The sequence below is a fragment of the Salvelinus sp. IW2-2015 genome, unplaced genomic scaffold (genome assembly GCF_002910315.2).
Source record: "Salvelinus sp. IW2-2015 unplaced genomic scaffold, ASM291031v2 Un_scaffold358, whole genome shotgun sequence".
Lineage (NCBI taxonomy): Eukaryota > Metazoa > Chordata > Actinopteri > Salmoniformes > Salmonidae > Salvelinus > Salvelinus sp. IW2-2015.
The window spans coordinates 235438-257554 of NW_019942548.1; positions in this window are offsets into that span (position 1 = coordinate 235438).

A 22117-nucleotide genomic window follows, 5' to 3' on the forward strand; every position below is an offset into this window, starting at 1 on the left:
ACTACTCTCTTATCTATGCATAGCCACTTTGACAACCCTACCTGCATGTACATAATTATCTCAATTACCTTGACACCGGTGACTCTGTACCAGTACCCCGTGTATATAGCCCCGCTATTGTTATTCACTGCTGCTCTTTTTAATTATTTGTTTTTCTTATCTCTTACTTTTTTCTTAATTTTTATTTTAGATATTTTCTTAAAACTGCATCGTTGGTTAAGTGCTTGTAAGTAAGCATTTCACTGTAAGGGTGAACTACCTGTTGTAGTCAGCGTGTGTGACATAAAATTTGATTTGATTTGTATAAAGGCCACATCTGTAGGTGAAAAGGACATCCTGCCTCCTGATCTTTGAGAGACACCATTGGTCTTTTAACACCAATCTATTCCTCTTCAACATCCTGGGAGTCATTCTCAGATTCACTTTCAAAAACACTCATGCCTCTACAAATGGACCATATAATGAACAAAGCAGCTACATTTGGAGATTTTGTTTCCTATGCAGTGGTCAAGTAAAATGTTAAAGAACCAGTGCACTCAAACACGTTATTTTTCCTGTGTTTTATATACAGTATATTTCCACACTGAGGTCGTAATAATACTGACTCCAACCTAAGTGTATGTAAACTTCCGACTTCAACTATGTATGAATCATAAAAAACAGGTTTGGAGAGCCTTTCGCAACAAAATATGTTGGTTTGATTCATCCTGAAGGTTGCCATATTCAAGTTCAAGCCATGAAATATTGAAAGGTGGAATAAAGTGTACAATAGGGGTTGAACAATAGTCCTATAAATATACCCTAATCCTCACTAATCATGGAACTTTATGACAACGGTCCAGTCATCGTGAGCTGCGCGCCAGGCTCCATGTTTAAACTGCTAGGTATATGTGGTCAGAGTTCCTTAAAGATTCAAATATACTACATGTCCCAAATTGTTGAACAACGTTAGCCTAATATGATCCACTAATGCTAGCGACCCTCAGTAACAACTACGGACGTGACCGAGGAAAAATAGCTAAACAGAATGGAATGAAATTATGCAAAATGTTGGCTACAAATTGAAGGAAACTAACACGAAAGTGACAGTTATAAATGTATGTGGGTATTACTGATGGTGGCTCCCGAAAGTGGCTAATATTTAACATGATACAAATTGTAAAATAAAACAGAAAAAAAAGACTTTTTTTTCATCAAATAATTTTTTCATTTTTTTTTCTTCTGATTAGAAATAACTGCATTCTCCATGCACTGTAATTTTGAATGTGATACGAGCTATTGATAAGAATTAGGTAAATGAGTAATCCATTTGGAGAAGGGGATTGTAAACACACATGGCAATTATTTTTAGTGTAACGGGTGTTCTGAGAGTCGGGAAGCAAATTCAGGGAGTGAGTGATTTTAATCAAACGAAACATAATACAAAACAAGAAACACGAACAACTCACAGACATGAAACAGAAACAATGACACCTGGGGAAGGACCCGAAGGGAGTGACATATATAGGGCAGGTAATCAAGGAGGTGATGGAGTCCAGGTGAGTGTCATAATGCGTGTAACGATGGTGACAGGTGTGCGCCATAATGAGCAGCCTGGTGACCTAGAGGCCGGAGAGGGAGCACATGTGACATTTAGATTATGTTTCCTTATGATCAATGGAGATGAACGTTAAACCAGTCATGGAAGCAATTTTTTTATTAAAACAAGGTCCAGGTCACAGAAGTGGACTGATTTGCTGAGACACTTCATTAAGCTCATACAGTACAGTACATTGCATCACATCACACTTGAAGCAGAACACTATGGCACTTCATCAAAGGACAGTCATGTTTTGGTCCCACCATGAGTCTCCTAATGGCCCATAGGCCTTTTTCTGAGAGTAATCACCTTTCTCTTCAAAGTTTTCTCTTTCATCTCCTAGAGGGATTTAGAGAGAGACAAACCGAGGACCTTCATGAAAATATGTTTTCGTTCATGGATGCCACCATTGAATCTTATGGGGGCAGTTATACTGACTTGGTGACCTTTATATGAATCTGTACTGCGTTGACGAGAGAGCTAGTCATTGAAGGGATTCAATTTCATAATGTGTGCCTCGCAGACACCGGATTACTTCAGAAGATGTCTCTTTGAAACCTCCCCTCAGCACCGTTGAATAGAGAAAAGCCTCCGGGTCACCATCATGTTTCATCTGTGATTAGATTGCCTATTCAATCATTGCCCATCTCCCCTCAAAGAGCCCTAAAATGGGTTAGAAAAGGAGGTTTGTTTTGACCGGATTGACAGCCGACACAAACATGAGGCAATAGAATCTAAATGAGGCGTGCAAAGGGAATCCATAAGCTGTGTGTGTGTGTGTGTGTGTGTGTGAGAGCACCCCCTCCACCCGCAGCCAATCTAATTAAAGGTGCTCTATCCAGCCCTGCTCTGTTCTGAACCATTCCTCTCCTTACAACAGCATAAGATACCGCTGGAGGGAAGGAGCCATCACTCAAGCAAACCAAAGTCCTCATTCTGCTATTTTAGCCAGATGCCGTCCGAGAGAAATACTTTCTCCACATCCTACTGCTATTTGCATATGACCAACAATCAGTGATTGAATTTGCATATGATGACTAATTCATTTGGTACCTAAGCTTGCCATTTTGGTTGGGTGGATAGCGTGAAACTATTTAGATGAACTAAAAGGATGCCGATTACCCTGTTTCCACAACTTAATTTGTTGATTTCTGTATGAGCGATGAAGCAGTTGTTGTCTATTATAGGTCAATGCAATGAACAAGTCATGKTATGATGACTTAAAAGCAAAACTTTATATTTAGGTGTCCCTATAAGGGGGTTGTAAATTATAAGTAGTCTCATGATTAATTGACAGTTAATTATTTCTTAATATGTAGTTTATAATAATTAAACAGTGGTTTTACAGGATGCAGATTGCAAAATGTTTTTATTTTTTAGTGTCCATTGATATTTTTCCACAGATGATTCACTTCTCTGTCCTGCAGTATCTCATCATGTGTACAATGACCCTACTCTGACTCCAGCTTATTCATCTACATTTTGTTTCAGATATGATCAATTGATTAGCGTGGTATTTTTTCTCAGTGGGATGTGGCAGGAATTTACTTACAATACTCTTTAAAGAATGCAGACCTGGATGTTATGCAAATTGTAGTGGAGCATTTCTGGAGGCTCCATAAAACAAGACAGAATTCATCTTGGACTGACTTCTCCTGGTTGTAAATTCTGTGTGCGAGGGCTGTGCTGCCTAAATTGCACATGTACACAGGAGATAACAGGAGTTCTCTCCTATGTTCGTGCAACTGACTGTTTATCCCAATTAACTCTTCTCCCACAAGTGGTTTTAATAGGAGGTTGATCTGCCCTCTCTTTATTCTCTCTTTTTCAGATGTAAGACTTTTTGCTGATGATACCAACTTGATTTTATAGCACAAGAATTTAGATTCACTAATCAAAGAAAAGAAAAAAATCACTAGCCTATGTCAATCTACKACGGTAGAAAAGTTTAGGCCACCTATTCTATTGGTGAGCTTGTCAAGAAAAAAATTGCCTATTCCAAACAGACTATGGGACAATTGAGGGATAGTAGATCCCAAATTCATACAGATTATTTATGCCTTTTTTTTATGAACATTTGCTTGTAGCCTACTGCCTTGTGCACATTACACTTATAATAATAGTTTATCAACATTTTAAGCTAAATGTTCTGATGTTGCATCAGACTCATTGCTTAAAAAAAAAAGTAAAGTTTTTTTTTTAATGCCTACTAGGCATAAAAAAAAAAACTTCATTCCATAATTTTCATTATTTTCTTCAATCCATAATGCAATTCCCGAGAAAACACCTTTGTCAAAAGGGCACTGCAAATGTTCGTTCCATAATGCAATTAGCGGGAAAACACCTTTGTCACCTGCGAGCGGCTTAATGTGACAGAGATGGAAATATCAGTTTGAAAGAGAGGAGATCTAATAAGCTACTTTGACATGCAAGGTAAGACATGCCTCATAATATGTATTAAAAGGTTTCCGGTTTCAAACAATTAAGTATATGTTTTTAAAATGCATACTGCCTCCAGGACGGCTAATAATAATGGCTGGAACGGAGCGAATGGAACAGCATCAAGCACATAGAAACCATGTGTTTGATACCATTCCACTGATTCTGCTCCAGCCATTACCACAAGCCCGTCCTCCCCATGTAAGGTGCCACCAACCTCCTGTGGTAGGTATATCTAGCTGTCCATTAACACGTTCTGATGGAATGGCTTGTCCTGCACTTTGTAAAAACCCAGAGTGCATTGATTGAATGTTGAAAAAAGACCTTGGTTCTTTTCTAAACATCGCAATGTGAATGCAAAAAGGACTCAGACCACAAAATAGGTGAAGTTAACAGACAAAAGTGTTGAGTCCTCATTCAAAGGCAAGGGCAGTGTGAACACAAAGAGAACAGAGTTCTATTTGTGAAAACACCCGAAGCAAGGCACACTTGCACACACAAAAATAAACATGCTTTTTGAACACTGAGTTTATCATGTTTAATTGTAATTAGTATGTTTTTGTTGAATTGATTGAACAATCTGTTTGGTATATAAAGTATTTTTTGTGGCTTTCATATAAGCCCTCACCTGTACACTTCTGTCTCGTTTTTTTATCTACACTCTTTGTCTTTCAATTGTCTTCTTTCATTGTGTGAATAATAAAGATAAATAATAATAAACAAATGCATATGCCTGTATAAATGCTTCAGAAATCATTCATCGTCAAGGTTGGCAAAAGTGTTATGCTACATTTGACAAAGCAAAGGAGAGCTGCACACTCTAGAAGCTCAGACGCAATAATTGAATAACGTAATATCCACTGTTTCGACAGATAACCTGTTGAGGACAGAGGGCGCTGTTTTCACTTTGGGGGAAAATCGTGCCCAATTTAAACGGCCTCGTACTCAATTCTTGCTCGTACAATATGCATATTATTATTACTATTGGATAGAAAACACTCTCTAGTTTCTAAAACCGTTTGAATTTTGTCTGTGAGTAAAACAAAACTCATTTGGCAGCACACTTCCTGACCAGGAAGTGGAAAGTCTGAAATCGATGCTCTGTTCAAGGGCCTGCCTATAAATGGGCATGATACGTATTAGTATACATGCACATCATACACCTTCCCCTAGATGTCAAGAGGAAGTGAGAGAAGAAATGAAGTGTTTATCTTGGTCTGAGGTGGAATAAATCCTCTTGGCACGACGAGTCACCCATTTCCTGTTTTCTGGAAAGCGCGAAGATGGACCTGGAATTGCCTTCTGGAAAGCTGTCGTTATAGGCGACTACTATCTCCGGCTTTGATTTTATTTGATACATGTCACAATATCATCGTAAAGTATGTTTTTTCAAATATAGTTTTATTAGATTATTGAAATTTATTCGGGACGTTAGCGTGTTGCGTTGGTGCTTTTGTTCAGGAAGGAGAGCTTCGCGCCACTTGGCGAGTGGTGCTTGCTAATTCAAGAGGACAAAGGACGTTCTAAAACCAAACAACGATTTGTTCCCGACAAAGGACCTCTTGTACAACATTCTGATGGAAGCTCATCAAAAGTAGGACCCATTTTATGATGCTATTTCATATACAGTGGGAGAAACAAGTATTTGATACACTGCCGATTTTGCAGGTTTTCCTACTTACAAAGCATGTAGAGGTCTGTAATTTTTATCATAGGTACACTTCAACTGTGAGAGACGGAATCTAAAACAAAAATCCAGAAAATCACATTGTATGATTTTTAAATAATTAATTTGCATTTTATTGCATGACATAAGTATTTGATCACCTACCAACCAGTAAGAATTCCGGCTCTCACAGACCTGTTAGTTTTTCTTTAAGAAGCCCTCCTGTTCTCCACTCATTACCTGTATTAACTGCACCTGTTTGAACTCGTTACCTGTATAAAAGACACCTGTCCACACACTCAATCAAACAGATTCCAACCTCTCCACAATGGCCAAGACCAGAGAGCTGTGTAAGGACATCAGGGATAAAATTGTAGACCTGCACAAGGCTGGATGGGCTACAGGACAATAGGCAAGCAGCTTGGTGAGAAGGAAACAACTGTTGGCGCAATTATTAGAAAATGGAAGAAGTTCAAGATGACGGTCAATCACCCTCGGTCTGGGGCTCCATGCAAGATTTCACCTCGTGGGGCATCAATGATCATGAGGAAGGTGAGGGATCAGCCCAGAACTACACGGCAGGACCTGGTCAATGACCTGAAGAGAGCTGGGACCACAGTCTCAAAGAAAACCATTAGTAACACACTACGCCGTCATGGATTAAAATCCTGCAACGCACGCAAGGTCCCCCTGCTTAAGCCAGTGCATGTCCAGGCCCGTCTGAAGTTTGCCAATGACCATCTGGATGATCCAGAGGAGAATGGGAGAAGGTCATGTGGTCTGATGAGACAAAAATAGAGCTTTTTGGTCTAACTCCACTCGCCGTGTTTGGAGGAAGAAGAAGTATGAGTACAACCCCAAGAAAACCATCCCAACCGTGAAGCATGGAGGTGGAAACATCATTCTTTGGGGATGCTTTTCTGCAAAGGGACAGGACGACTGCACCGTATTGAGGGGAGGATGGATGGGGCCATGTATCGCGAGATCTTGGCCAACAACCTCCTTCCCTCAGTAAGAGCATTGAAGATGGGTCGTGGCTGGGTCTTCCAGCATGACAACGACACGAAGCACACAGCCATGGCAACTAAGGAGTGGCTCCGTAAGAAGCATCTCAAGGTCCTGGAGTGGCCTAGCCAGTCTCCAGACCTGAACCCAATAGAAAATCTTTGGAGGGAGCTGAAACTCCGTATTGCCCAGCGACAGCCCCGAAACCTGAAGGATCTGGAGAAGATCTGTAGGGAGGAGTGGGCCAAATCCCTGCTGCAGTGTGTGCAAACCTAGTCAAGAACTACAGGAAACGTATGATCTCTGTAATTGCAAACAAAGGTTTCTGTACCAAATATTAAGTTCTGCTTTTCTGATGTATCAAATACTTATGTCATGCAATAAAATGCAAATTAATTACTTAAAAATCATACAATGTGATTTTCTGGATTTTTGTTACATTCCGTCTCTCATAGTTGAAGTGTACCTATGATAAAAATTACAGACCTCTACATGCTTTGTAAGTAGGAAAACTGCAAAATCGGCAGTGTATCAAATACTTGTTTCCCCACTGTATCTGTCGAACTGTGTACTATTAGTTTTGCGCCCAGGTTTTGTCACTATCTCGCCATAACGTAAGCCTTATGTCGTAAAGAAGTTATTTTTTGAATTCTAACACTGCGATTGCATTAAGAACTGTGTATCTATCATTTCCTATACAACATGTATTTTTTTGTAATGTATGAATAGTTATTGGTCAGAATAGGTGAGAGTCTAATAGAAATATCCGCACATTCTGGGAAAAAGTTGCTACGTTAGCACAATGTATAACCACTGATTTCAGCTCTAAATATGCACATTTTCGAACAAAACATAAGTGTATGTATAACCTGATGTTATAAGACTGTCATCTGATGAAGGTTTATGAAGGTTAGTGAAAATTAATATATTTTGCTGGTTTATTCGCTAACGCTAACGTGCCTATTGCTATCGCTAACGTGCCTTGATGAATGAATGCGTTGTGTGGTAGGCTATTGTAGTAAGCTAATATAATGCTATATTGTGTTTTCGCTGTAAAACACTTAAAAAATCGGAAATATTGGCTGGATTCACAAGATGTTTGTCTTTAATTTGCTGTACACCATGTATTTTTCAGAAATGTTTTATGATGAGTATTTAGGTATTTCACATTGGTCTCTATAAATACTCTGGCTGCTTCGGTGCTATTTTTGATGGTAGCTGTGATTGTAGCTGCAATGTAAAACTGATTTATACCTCAAATATGCACATTTTTCGAACAAAACATAGATTTATTGTGTAACATGTTATAGGACTGTCATCTGATGAAGTTGTTTCTTGGTTAGTTTGGTTGGTTTCTTGGTTAGTTTGGTTGGTTTCGTGCATGCTACCTGTGCTGTGAAAAATGTCTGTCCTTTTTTGTATTTGGTGGTGAGCTAACATAAATATATGTGGTGTTTTCGCTGTAAAACATTTTAAAAATCGGACATGTTGACTGGATTCACAAGATGTGTATCTTTCATTTGCTGTATTGGACTTGTTAATGTGTGAAAGTTAAATATTTCTAAAAAATATTTTTTGAATTTCGCGCTCTGCCTTTTCAGTGGAATGTGGGAGGAGTTCCGCTAGCGGAACGCCGGGGCTAGAAAGGATAAGCTGTCTTCGTCTACGTTGTCTGTCGAAACGTTGGATATTAGGTTATTCAATTATTGCATCTGAGCTCCTAGAGTGTGTGGCTCTCCTTTTCTTTTTCAAATGTTTTACTCCGTTAGCCAGCACCTCGCCTAAACAGGTGTTTGTTTCTTTCGTCTCCACATTTGACAAAGCTGCAGATTTAAGGACCTTTTATATAGTATGTGAATCATATTCCTCATGAATGCCCTATAAAGTGTTCATTTAGCGTGACAGACTCTAAAAAAAGAGACATGAAATCTCCTGGCCCAGAACTCTAGAATTAACAGGTCTGTTATGATTCGAAGCGTCCTCCAATGTGTTACATGTTATGAAAGGGAGAAGGACCTCAGCCAACCTTAACGGGCGGACTTCAAAATGATGATTCACTCACACATGTAATGGTGCGTCATAAAACAAGTCATAGTGCAACAGCACATTAGCTATGCTCAGTTGCATTTTATGATGGGCAGAATATATAGTCTGTGCTCAGCTGGGTGTGTGCTCACTGCAGACACATTTGACCCACTTTGGTATTCCACAGTGTTGCATACATTTCCATTCATTAGTCTGGCAACTAAGGATGTTTCCAAATGGCACCCTATTCCCTATATAGTGCACTACTTTTGACCAGCGCCCATAGGGCTCTGGTCAAAAATAGTGCACTACAGTATATAGGGGATAGGATGCCATTTGGGATGCATTACTAACTGAAAACGTGGGTCAGGGATCATCTTATTGAGTAAATGGTCTTATCTTACAATGGCAGTCCTGCCCTGAAGTACGTAAGCAGAGAAGAGTGACTCAGGTTAACCCTAGACATAAAAAAATGGACAGAGCTAAAACAGACTGTTTATGATGTGGCAAGATCACATCCTGATTCAGAACATAGTGCTGTATGAGAGCAATCCATGCTGTACATATTACAGTATGCAGTGCAAGTAGTGTGTGTGTGTGCGTGTGTGTGTGTGAGTGAGTCCATGTGTGTGTGTACATGTAGATGTGTGCGCTAACATACTGGACTGTTAGATACTACTGCACTGTTGGAGCTAGAAACACAAGCATTTCGCAATAACATCTTCTGAAGATGTATATGTGACCAATACAATTTTATTTGATAACATGCACGAGCACAGGTGCACATGCATGTGTGGGTTTAAAATGCAGGGGGCTAACAGCTCCAACTCAATCACATAGTCCTTGACCCTACGAGAGCCGAGATGCAGTTCCCAGTATCATCATCATCAGTAGACAGCAGATAAGAACTTATGAATGCAGACTGTACCCTCCCCGACAAAATCATTAGTCTGTAGTGAGTTAGCACCAGCGGGAGAAAATCATTAGTCTATAGTGAGTTAGCACCAGCGGGAGATGCACTCTCCTGCTTAGGATGCTCTAGCTTTCAGGGCCTGGAACCAACAGTGACGGATTGCTGTTGCATCTAAACCTGTTCCACAGTGCTGCTGTGCATGAAAACCAAACAGGGCTGCTGCTTTCAGACAAACGGCCCCTGACAAATGCAGAGAATGGAGAGGCTTCCATTAGAGAACAACCTCTGATGTTCTGTTAGACAGGGAACTCTTTATCCACAATATAGCAGGTGGTGTAAAGCCATAACACATATGTTTTTCGAGCAACAGACTATGATCGGTAATGTCAGAAGCTGCACTGAAGTCTAACAAAACAGCCCCCACATTCTTTTGATCAATTTCTCTCAGCCAATCATCAGTCATTTGTGTAAGTGCTGTGCTTGTTGAATGTCCTTCCCTATAAGCGTGCTGAAAGTCTGTTGTAAATTTGTTTACTATAAAATAGCGGCCATGGAAACCCATTTCATGAAGCTCCCGACGAACACTTATTGTGCTGACGTTGCTTCCAGAGGCAGTTTGGAACTTGGTAGAGTGTTGCAAACGAGGACAGACGCACTCGCGAGTCCCGTTCTCTGAGCCCGTCTGGCCTACCACGTCGCGGCTGAGCCGTTGTTGCTCCTAGACATTTCCACTTCACAATAACAGCACTTAGAGTTGACCAGGGCAGCTCTAGCGGGACAGAAATTTGACAAACTGACTTGTTGGAAAAGTGGCATCCTATGACGGTGCCACGTTGAAAGTCACTTAGCTCTTCACTAAGACAAACATTGGCTGTAAATTGGCCTATGGAGATTGTATGGCTGTGTGCTCGATTTTATACACCTGTCAGCAACGGGTATGGCTGAAATAGCTGAATCCACTAATTTGAAGGAGTGTCCCACATACACTCTATATACACAAAAGTATGTCCACTCTTAATTTAAAATAACATTCTTTGGGGATCAGTCTTTTAGCAAACAGCTTCACAATACTACCCATAGCCTACAGTGACTGCTATGAAGTGAAATATAAATGTAGTTTATATTAAATAAAGAAATAGACAGTTATATTTTTCATGCAAGTGTGGTTTTCGTTGAAATCCTTTGGCACGTTTCACAATGAATTGACAGGTTTTATGTCATGCTGTTCTATTGATAATGTCGCTGTGTCTCTTGACTATCTCTTCGTGTATTGAAAAGCTGCCTGTCTGTTGTCTGAAGTAATTTGTTTGTTTTGAAGGTTATTTTGTTCATTTAAATGTGACTTTGTTTAGTTAATGCAAACAAAGTGGTTGGTGGTGATTTCCAAGAATACTTTTTCTTTGTATTAGCCACTAATAAGGTATTATACTAATAAGGTATTAAGACATGAATGCATAATTACTCATGAGTAATTTAACATGAAAGGAAATTACTTGAATTAATGATAACATAGGAATTGCAGTCATGCCGCCAAGTTGGTGGTTATGTTTGGCCTTCCTTCAGAAGCTTTACTGGCAGGATCCCTTTGGACTATAGCAGACAAGTCTCACACCCTCTTTTCTAAAAGTATTTTACTACTGGCTTGTGCAATAGGAAAGGAATGAAAAGATGAAAAACATTCCACCTTCATAGGCTGATAAATCAAGTAACCGCTGATCTGAGTACGTTTTCCTCATGTTGATGACACTGTAGTTTACCTTGACTTTGGTAAGGACAAATCTTTGAGAGATTACTTTTCACACAACTCCTCTTTCATTTCACTGGGTGTGTGTATTTAACTTTGACTGTCCCAACACTCGATGCCTTTTTGGGGACACAGAAGGTCACACACATAGTAACCCATTTCATTAATCTCTCAGTCCACAGCTGAAGTTCTGAGTCACTGTTTTAATAGCACACAGTATTACAAATGAAAACCAGAGGCCTTTGAAGGGGTGAAGCTTCACACAACGTGTAGCATTCACACCAGCAAACAAAATAAGTATTTGTTTCTCAGTCTTACTCTTTAAATGATGTCTGATGTTTGATCTGAGCATCCGGAATGGTTATTCCTTTCAAATAATAAAATGTAAACTCTTTAGAGTACATCTTAAAAATGACACAATGAATAATACATCACATCAAATGTGATTAAAAATGTTTGTTGGAGCGAGATGCATTTTATTTATAAAGAAGCCAGTCATATGTCTGTTTCTCGGCTGTCATTTCCCTGAGCATGATACCATTAGAGCCTAAGTTCAGAGAAACTATAATTTATTAATTGTTTCTCCAATGCTTTGAGAGAGTTATGAAAAAGGAAGGCTCTCTTTCTATTCAGGGGTCTTTGCCCCAACATTGCCACACTCCAGTAGTCCGTGAAGAAACTGTGAATGTTGTGTTGTCAGGAGTATTTGTGTGTGTAATAAATCCCTTTGTCGAGTTAAACTAATTCTGATTGGCTGGGCCTGGCTCCAAGTGGGTTCGCCTATGCTCTCCCATTGCCCAATCATGTGAAATCCATAAATTAGGACATAATGAATGTATTTATTTGACAGATTTCCTTATATGAAATGTAACTCATGCAACAATTTCAAAGATTACCTTTGCGTTTATATTTTTCTTCACTATACATTTTGTAACAGTTTGTAAGAGTTACTAAGTGCGCATTTCCTCTTGGCAAAGAACTGGTATTAGAACCCGTTGGAACAATGCTATCATTTTCAATGCTAGTTAAAGAATGACAAGTGAGAGTGATCTGTAAAACGCAGTGGTTTCTGCGTTCTGTTTCTGCGTACAGTACCAGTCACGTTTGGACACACCTACTCATTCCACAGTTTGTTTATTTGTACTATTTTCTACATTGTAGAATAATAGTGAAGCGATCAAAACTATGAAATAACACATATAGAATCATGTAGTAACCAAAAAATATAAATATATTTTATATTTGAGATTCTTCAAAGTAGCCACCCTTTGCCTTGACAGCTTTGCACACCCTTGTCATACTCTCAACCAGCTACATGAGGTAGTCACCTGGAATGCATTTCAATTAACAGGTGTGCCTTGTTAAAAGTTAATTGTGGAATTTCCCTCCTTAATGCGTTTGAGCCAATCAGTTGGATTGTGACAAGGTAGGGGTGGTATACAGAAGATAGCCCATATTATGGCAAGAACAGCTCAAATAAGCAAAGTGAAACAACAGTCCATCATTACTTTAAGACATGAAGGCCAGTTAATCCGGAAAATTAAGAACTTTGAAGGTTTCTTCAAATGCAGTCGCAAAAACCATCTAGCACTATTATGAAACTGGCTCTCATGAGAACCGCCACAGGAAAGGAAGACCCAGAGTTACCTCTGCCGCTGTTACGTCCGACGTTGAATTAATGAGACCAAAGCGCAGCGTGGAAAGTGTTCATGATTTTTAATCATGAACACCGACAAAACAGCAAAAATCTAACGAACGTAAAGTTCTGCAGGGCTAGACAGCAACTGTGCAAAAACAAGATCCCACAACCTAAGGTGGAAAACAGGCTGCCTAAGTATGATTCCCATTCAGAGACAACGATAGACAGCTGCCTCTGATTGGGATCCATACCCGGCCAACAAAGAAATAGAAAACTAGAATGCCCACCCAAATCACACCCTGACCTAACCAAATAGAGAAATTAAAAGGCTCTCTAAGGTCAGGGCATGACAGCTACAGAGGATAGGTTCATTAGAGTTAGCAGCCTCAAACTTCAGCCCAAATAAATGCTTCAGACTTCAAGTAGCAGACATCAACATCAATTGTTCAGAGGAGACTGTGTGCATCAGGCCTTCATGGTCGAATTGCTGCAAATAAACCACTACCAAAGGACACCAATAAGAAGAAGACACTTGCTTGGGCCAAGAAACACGAGCAATGGACATTAGACCGACGTGTGTTTGTGAGACGCAGAGTAGGTGAATGGATGATCTCTGCATGCGTGGTTCCCACCGTGAAGCATGGACGAGGTGTGATGGTGCTTTACTGGTGACACTGTCGGATTTATTTAGAATTCAAGGCACACTTAACCAGCATGGCTGCTACAGCATTCTGCAGCAATACACCACCCATCTGGTTTGCGCTTAGTGGGACTATCATTTGTTTTTCAACAGGACAATGACCCAACAGACCTCCAGGCTGTGGGAGGGCTATTTGACCAAGGAGAGTGATGGAGTGCTGCATCAGATGACCACGAGTGTGCAAAGATGTCAAGGCAAAGGGTGGCTACATTGAAGAATCTAAAATATATGTTGATTTGTTTAACACTTTTTTGGTTACTACATCATTTCATATGTTATTTCATAGTTGTGATGTCTTCTATTATTCTACAATATAGAAAATAGTAAAAGTAAAAACCCTTGAATGATTAGGTGTCCAAACTTTTGACTGGTACTGTAAGTCTGAATGTGCAGACAGGCATTATATTATGAACTTCATCCCTGCAAAATGACTACAATACCTCTTATTAGAGAATAAGAGGGCTGTAAACAACGATCCCTAATGCGGTTGAAGTGTGAAAACAGGCCAAAAGACTTCATGATCTCCACCCCTTTTCACAACTATTCTCCATTATGGAACAGTAACCTAATATGATCAGGCCTTTAGTTTTTCCCACAATGGTCTAGTAGAAATATTTTCACCCTCAGAGACATCGTCACCAATTCAGATCTTAGATCTTTTCAGGACTTCAAAGATTTTTTTTACCTTAGGCTCTGCTCCGCTCTAAAAGCCTACAGAGTACCCTGTGATTCCCTATTGCCACCCATCCCCTGGTTGAGACTTTTTTGAATACTCCCAAATCTGTTGGCCTGTTCTCCATCCCGTACCCTAAATTTAACTCTGACAAGAATGGACCTGCGGTCACTTCCATCTGAAACAGAGAAGTTACAGGTTTTGGAGAACAGTTGAACTGGAAGGTGATATGGAACAATGTTTTATCATCAAAAAACCTCACCAGTTAATTAATTTTATATATTCACAAATTATACACCATATCGCCGCTTCCAGATGAAACTGACTATAATCCCTGCAGCGGTTGCAATCTTGGTTCAGTCGGGACCTATGTCAGCCTACGTATGTTTTGGGAATGCCCAGGGGTCTCTGACCTCAGTACATATGTTAAATACCTTCTTCACACCCTGATAGAGGCAAATGTACCTATGTTGCCTGGAATTACTTGCGTCATTCTATGGGGGGGGCACAAATTGCTTTCTGATAAGAACAGAGCTATTGTGCTGTGTTTACTCACACGTTGTAATGAACACGAGGGGAGACAGAGACCTGGTTTCAAGCGCAGGGCACAGCAGGTGTTTATTGCAAAGGACCACAGGAGGTGGCAGGTAGCTGGGTCGAGGGACAGGCGAAAGGTCATACACAGGGGGTCCAAAAGGGCAACAGTACAGGCAGAGAAAAGGCTAGTAACGTAGTCCGGGAGATCAGGAAATCCGATAAGGCTAAAGTACAGGCAGTGAATAGGCAAAAGGCATCGTTAGTGAGGCAGGCAAAAACTATCATACACGAGAGGAGTAACTCACGGGAACCACAGCACTCTGCCAGACATGTGTCACAAAACAAACAATACCTCACAGTGATGGAGTGCAAAGAACTGAACTCAATAGTGTGTGATAATGACATACAGGTGTGTGAACATGTGATTAGAATTCAGGTGATTGGGATCTGGAGAGTGAGCCTCGTTCAGGGGATCTAGGTGTTTGAGAGTGAGCTGGAATGTGAGCTGCGTTCAGGGGATCTATGTGTTTGAGGGTGTGAGCTGGAAGCAGACGTTACACACGTGTAGTGCTTTGGCCATTCACTAACCTCCCCTGTCATTTTCACAACTCTCCAAGCTATCGTTCTCAACTCTTTCACCGACTGAGCTATAACTACAAGGACAAATTGGATATTACAATGATAAAATTATCAACAGTATCTTGCAAAGAGAAATCATTTGAAACGTCATTGCTATGTTATCATTGGTATCTAGCGCTACAAAAGCAAAATGAGAAATTATACTGTCTGTAGGCCTATGTGTGCAAAGTCTCTAGCGAGACAACTGTGTCCATCCAAAAAAAGCATCATAGATTATTTAATCATTATTTATAGTGTTCTGGTATTACAAATCAAAGTAATGCATCATATTTGTAAATTACATCTTCATACAAACCACTCTGCCACTATGCATTTATATTCCATTGCATGTTTGTGTCAGCATTTTAGTGGGGGTGCAATACTGCTCAGTCTGAACTCCAAAAAGCATTAAATAAAGTATGGTAGAACCACATACTGTATGTCAGATATACTATAGCCAAATGATGAATATCTCACAAACTTTTATGCCTTAACTTTTCTGATATACTGTATTATTAATGTTAAAATCAATTGGCTCTCAAAAATAATCCTAAATTACCCAATGGAATAGTGCTGTATAGACACTTTAATGCACTGCCTTGACTGGTAAATCACCCAACAACAAAGGCCAGAAGCCTTTATCTTTGTATGCCTTCTTCTAGCCTTGAAACAAGACTCTGTTCATTGGAGAAAGATGGGAAGTATCCACCACAACATAGTATATGTCATAGTATAATTTATATTTCTGTATATATGGGAGAAACGTTTGTATTGTGTCTGAAGCTTTAGAAATCAGTCATTCTGGGATTGTTTGCTGTCTGTATTTGATTGATTACAGGTTATGTACACAGTCCCTGAGAGTTTCAAACCCAGCTACACATCCGCACCACAGGTGGCCAGAATAAAGAAAAGGATTAAATGATTTGAAAATAAATCATGTATTTCCTCTCAGGGAAAATGTTTTAGAGTCACAAAATACAATTTCATTCACATACCTTTTAGGCAACATCCACAAATTGGTTTTGCTGGCGAGCTTCAAGTAAAACTTCCTGGGGCACAAATTGCAGAACTACTAAAGCTCAGGAAATGGAAGAGTTCAGAAATGTTGTTGTAAAACCTAAAATTATGTTTGCAACCACCTGGCAATAATCCAGTTGTCTTCAATAAATAGGCCTGCTGCTGTATTGGTGAAATATGAAAGATATTTGCAGTGCCTTGTGAATGATAAACAAAATATTTACAGTGACAGAAGAGAATGGTAATTGATAAGCAGTTAATTACAAACCAGGTTATTGAGCGGTCCTTCGTTGCCAATAATGGAAGACTTGCAGATTTGAATTTTTCTATAATTGATCTCTGTAAGCAAGAAGTTGCCCCGCTATGTAGGATAATGAGTTAACTTAACGAACGAATTGCTTTTGCCAAATCCTTCACTTATGCTTGACATACACATTAAGTAACTTTAAAAAAKAGTATTTTAAGTACCTATTTGGTAATGACATATATAATGTCAGATTTTCTAGCTTTTGCTGTATTTGTATTTATTATGGATCCCCATTAGCTGCTGTGCCAAGGCATCAGCTATTCTTCCTGAGGTCCCAGCAAAATTAAGGCAGTTATTGTTACGGGATTTTTGTGTTTAATGACTAAAATATGTATACATTTGACTTAGACGTTACTGTATGAATGAAACTTATTATAATCATAATTCTGAGTGTAATATGTTCCTTATTAGAAAGAATGGAGTTATCTTCAGACAGGCTGGAATGCTGTGTTCCTTACAGGACATTCTGTCTCTACCCAGGGAGGGGAAAGACCTTGAGTTGGTTGTAGATAGTTGAACAGGTGGCAGACAGTAATGAGAACTCGAACTGTATTGCCATTGTATCCGAGAGGAGGTTGGACATTAAAACCTATGACATCATATTTATTATATAACCTGATGTAAATTGTACTATGATTCAGTACTCTCGAGAATAAACGCTATTGATTGATTGATTTTAAGACTGGTTTTCTGTCCATTTGGCTGATAATTATCTTACAAATTCTTATTTATGGGCAGAGTGTTTTAATTGAATTGGTTAATAAACAGGAATCAAAATTCCTTTAACAGTTATACATTTAAAAAAACATTATAATACATTCACAACATATTTCACAACATATTAAATGTGTGCCATCAGGCCCCTACTCTACTACCACATATCCACAACACAAAATCCATGTGCACGTGTGTGTATAGTACGTATGTTATCCTGTGTTTGTATGCATGTGTCCGTGCCTATGTTTGTATTGACATCACATCCCCATAGGGTGTTTTTTTATCMGTTTTTTTTCAATCTAATGTTACTGCTTGCATGAGTTACTCGATGTTGAATAGAGTTCCATGTAGTCATGGCTCTATGTAGTACTGTGTGTATCCCATAGTCTGTTCTGGACTTGAAGAGACCTCTGGTGGCATGTCCTGTAGGGTATGCATAGGTGTCTGAGCTGTGTGCCAGTAGTTCAAACAGACTGCTCGGTGCATTCAACATGTCAATACCTCTCATAAATACAAGTAGTGATGAAGTCAATCTCTCCTCCACTTTGAGCCTGGAGAGATTGACAAGCATATTATTAATGTTAGCTCTCTGTGTACATCCAAGGGTCAGCCGTGCTGCTCTGTTCTGAGCCAATTGCAATTTTCCTAAGTCCCTCTTTGTAGCACCTGACCACACGACTGAACAGTAGTCCAGGTGCGACAAAACTAGGGCCTGTAGGACCTGCCTTGTTTATAGTGCTGTTAAGAATGCAGACCAGCGCTTTATTATGGACAGACTTCTCCCCATTTTAACTACTGTTGTATCAATAGGTTTTGACCATGACAGTTTACAATCCAGGGTTACTCCAAGCAGTTTAGTCACCTCAACTTGCTCAATTTCCACATTATTCATTACAAGATTTAGTTGAGGTTTAGGTTTAGTGAATGATTTGTCACAAATACAATGCTTTAGTTTTTGAAATATTTAGGACTAATTTATTCCTTGCCACCAATTCTGAAACTAACTGCAGCTCTTTGTAGAGTGTTGCAGTCATTTCAGTTGCTGTGGTAGCTGACGTGTATAGTGTTGAGTCATCCGCATACATAGACACACTGGCTTTACTCAAAAAATTKAAAAAATGAAGGGGCCTAGACAGCTGCCATGGGTAATTATAGATTCTACCTGGATTTGTTGGAGAGGCTTCCATTAGAGAACACCCTCTAGTGTTCTGTTAGACAGGTAACTCTTTATCCACAACATAGCAGGGGGTGTAAAGCCATAACACATACGTTTTTCGAGCAACCGACTTTGATCGGTAATGTCAAAAGCTGCACTGAAGTCTAACAAAACMGCCCCCACAATCTTTTTATCATCAATTTCTCTCAGCCAATCATCAGTCATTTGTGTAAGTGCTGTGCTTGTTGAATGTCCTTCCCTATAAGCGTGCTGAAAGTCTGTTGTCAATTTGTTCACTGTAAAATAGCATTGTATCTGGTCAAACACAATTTTTTCCAAAAGTTTACAGGGCTGGTAACAGGCTGATTGATCGGCTATTTGAGCCAGTAAAGGGGGCTTTACTATCCTTAGGTAGGGGAATAACTTTTGCTTCCCTCCAGGCCTGAGGGCACACACTTTGACCTGTGTGTGTCACGACTTCCACCGAAGGTGGCTCCTCTCCCTGTTCGGGAGGTGCTCGGCGGTCGTCGTCGCCGGCCTACTAGCTACCACCGATCCATTTTTCTTTTTCGTTTGTGTCTGTCTGTTTCTTACACCTGTGTTCTATTGAGTAAATTTCTGTGGGTTTATTAACCTCGTTGCTTGCTGTTATTTTGTGCGGGATTATTTCTGGGTTTGTTTGGTGCGTGTGCTAGATTGCGCCACAGGCTATTCAAACGGTCGTCTGTGCCGTTGTGATTTATTTAGGAGTAGATTGTTTTTTTCCCTCCTGTTGTCACTTCGAATTCCTGTTTTGTTGAGCGCCTTCGTTGGGTTTTGTTTCCTGACCAGTTTTGTTGTGTTTTGGACTGCTCTCCTGCTCCTGAGTCTTGCGCCTACCTCGTCCTAGTGAGGCACCTTACAGTGTGACCACGTTGTTGTCATTTATGTCAGTGTGCTCGGTAAATGTTAGTTGTCTTTTAAAGAGCACAAAATTCTAAACAAAGTGCTAAATAAGGTCAAAAAGTGAACTGAGATATCAGCTGGGGTATCTGAACAAGGGTTATTTCCAGTCTCTTGTGTGCCTCATGTGTGAAGACATTTTGTCTTGGTGACTATCCAATAGTGTGATGAATACTTGACCTTGCAAGGTGCTAGAATGTTCCTAGCTTCAATAAACCGTGAAACTCAGAGGGGATTGCACCACATTACATTCAACCCCTGTGAAATAGAAACTGATGACCCTTACGAATAACTTTTCAACCAACACGTTGAGAGAGTAGAGGACCATCTGAAGAGGGCATTCATCTCTAAGTGTGAATTTATCCTAACAGCACGGTGCTATTTTACATGTATCAAACTGAGTGTGACTATGAGTTTCAGATAAGATTGTGAGGTAAATTCAAGGTTATGGGTCCAATTACCACAGGGATGGCAGACACATACAAAAAACGTGTATTTGTATTTATTATGGATCCCATTAGCTGCTGCCAAAGCAGCAGCTACTCTTCCTGGGGTCCAGCAAAATTAAGGCAGTTTATACAATTTTAAAAACACTACAATACATTCACAGATGTCACAACACACTGTGTGCCCTCAGGCCCCTACTCCACCACTACCACATATCTACAGTACTAAATCTGTGTGTGTGTGTGTGTGTGTGTGTGTGTGTGTGTGTGTGTGTGTGTGTGTGTGTGTGTGTGTGTGTGTGTGTGTGTGTGTGTGTGTGTGTGTGTGTGTTGTGTGTGTGTGCTGTGTGTGTGTGTGTGTGTGTGTGTGTGTGTGTGTGTGCGCGCGCTGTGCCAATGTTTGTGTTGTTTCAAGGTCCCCGCTGTTCCATAATCTGTTTTTTAAATCTAATTGTACTACTTGGATGGTGACACTACTGTGTGCCTCCCATAGTCTGTTCTGGACTTGAAGAGACCTCTTGTGGCATGTCTTGTGGGGTATGCCTGGGTGTTCGAGCTGTGTGCCAGTAGTTTAGACAGACAGCTCCGTGCATTCAACATGTCAATACCTCTCATAAATATAAGTAGTGAGGAAGTTAATCTGTCCTCCACTTGTGTGTTTGCTGCCCTCTTGGGGCAACTCAGTAAAAAATGGGATGAGATAAGCCAGTATCATTGTATACTCACATCAACTCATGCTGTTAAGGCCTTGTTGCAAGTAAAATGTTCCAATATACACCCCTTGTAGATGGCAATACAACAACAAAAARGTTTTGATTTCATTTCCCAAGGCTGCGATGTGTGAAGCACGTGTGCTAGTAAGCAACGCCCCATCAAGTACATGACGCAGCCTGGGATTTTGCTTGACTGGACAACATCTGGTGAAGACAGTTTTACAAACAAATAGCGATTATTCCTCGGCCTGAAGTCCTAGAATAAAACTGAAATGAACTGCTTGAAGGTACGTGTATATGTTATATGTGTACACGATTTGTGTTAGTAAAAGGCATGAACTTGTCATTGCTAGCTGGCTTCTGACTTCTTCATCCTACTTTCTTCATCCTACTTCCTAAACTGGCAAGCTGTATCAGTCATCTTTAGATGCCAGGGGAAAACATACAGCTATATTTGCTAAGCTATCCATCTGATTGATGAAGTTGACAAATGCCATTAGCTAGATTTAAACTGCTGGGGGAAAGTTAGCTAACATTACCTAACTAGCTGTGGACTAGCTACGTTTCTAGAAAATAACTATATATTTGCTAGCTATAATACTGACTTGTGAACACTCTTTGTCAAACTACTTTGTTGCCCTGCCTGTTTATAGATGCACTGGTGACTGAAAAAGTTGTCAAGAAAAATGCCCCTGTTGATTTCACTGCACGTAGGTGGTTGTTTTGTTATAATTTGGCCGAATAGGTTTGTGCACATTTTACATTAGTGTTTAATTAGTTAAACTAAGTTACTGACTGACTAGGCAAATTCTTATTCATGTTTTTGGTGTTGTTGCATTTCAGATGAAGAGGGAGTTAGATCACTAGAAAGCAGCATGCAGACAGACCAGGTCCCGGTTTCACAAAGCATCTCAAGAGTAGGAGTACTGATTTTTGGATCAGTTTTGCCTTTTATATCACAATCAATAATTACATTGACAAAGGGGAGCTGGTCCTAGATCACTATTCCTACTCTGAAGATGCGTTGTGAATATGGTCCCGGAAAGAAAGCTGTTGTCCAATATCTTGCACAGCAGTTTTTCACCACAGGACCCTAGCAGCATTACTGAATTTCCAAATCAATGACACTAACAAAAGGGTTGAATTGTTCAGCAACATGTGGAGTGAACATGGCTTTAGTGATGAAAGGTACATAATGCATTTGTCACTGCATTCTGTGACATGGGCTTGGATGGTGACATGCATCTTCTTCAAGCTTCCTGACTGAATACTGGGGTCTTC